Here is a 1,449-nt window from a genome sequence, read left to right as displayed (position 1 = left end):
CTAAATAGCCAAAAAAAGCTACAGATACAATAGTAGTGAGCAAAATTAAAAATTGATGCATACCTTATTACGCTAACTTATAAAAAAGATATAACAATGTAGTTGATTAGTAAAGTTAAATTTTATAGCTCAGTGGACAAACTATCTTTAAATTATTTATAATTTAAGTTACACTTTAGGCGTTTATGGATAAAGCACATACTCCAGTTTTATTAGAAGAAATGTTAACGCTGTTATCACCACAAGATGGAGGTATATACGTGGACGCAACATTTGGGGCTGGAGGATATAGTAAAGCAATACTAGATGCTGCTAAATGTTCTATATATGCTATTGATAGAGATGAAACAGTTGCTCAGTACCTATGCCACGAATATCCTAATAGATTAAAGCTATTCATTGAGAAATTTAGCAACATAGAAAACGTACTGCATAGTAACAATGTTGAAGGTGTAGATGGGATTGTGTTTGATATAGGAGTTTCATCTATGCAGATTGGCAATGGGGAGCGAGGCTTTTCATTTATGCATGATGGACCACTAAACATGAGTATGGATAATTCCTGCTCTATTAATGCTGCAACGTTTGTAAATAGTTTACGCGAAGAGGAAATTGCAAATACTATATACAATTACGGAGGAGAGCGATATTCTCGTAGAATTGCAAGGGCAATAGTGAATATACGTAGGAAAAAGACTATTAAAACTACACTTGAACTTGCAGAGATTATTCGCTCTGTGGTTCCTCGTGGAAAATGCAAAATTGATCCTGCAACCAGGACGTTTCAAGCAATCAGAATTTGGGTAAATGATGAGTTAGGTGAGCTAGAAAAAGGTATTAAGGCTGCATCGAAATTATTAAACAAGAATGGTAAATTGATAGTTGTTTCTTTTCATTCTTTAGAAGACCGTATAGTAAAAAACTTTTTTAGAGATTTATGTGAAGAGGGATTTTCCTTTTTAAATAAAAAGGTAATCAAGGCAAGTGCAGAAGAAGTAAACAACAATCCGCGGTCACGCTCAGCAAAGTTAAGGGCTATACAGAAGATACTATGAAAGTATTTTATATTATATCAGTATTAATATTTTTTCTCAGCGTGATAGGGTTATTTAAGATAAAATTACATGTCCAACAGCTCAATAGGGAGTTGATCAAAATAAAAAATGAAATCAGTGTAGCGCAGAGAGACCTGAAGATTCTTCATGCAGAATGGAGTTATCTAAACAGTCCAAAAAGGCTTACACACTTTGCAAAAAAATACCTTAAAGATAGTTCTTTGGTATTAGCCAGACAAATTAAGCATATTAACTCTTATCAGATTGATAATAATTAGGCTTTATTAATGGAAAATTAATCATATTTTATGATAATTATATTATGTTAAGCCAATTAATAGCGGAGGATTATGTGAGCGGCGATGTCAAAAATAACTTTAGTAAATTACTGAAT

Source organism: Rhagoletis zephyria, unplaced genomic scaffold (genome assembly GCF_001687245.7).
Source record: "Rhagoletis zephyria isolate East Lansing unplaced genomic scaffold, Rhagoletis_zephyria_1.1 Rzeph_scaffold_01695, whole genome shotgun sequence".
Classification (NCBI taxonomy): Eukaryota; Metazoa; Arthropoda; class Insecta; order Diptera; family Tephritidae; genus Rhagoletis; species Rhagoletis zephyria.
This window is presented reverse-complemented; position numbering follows the sequence as displayed.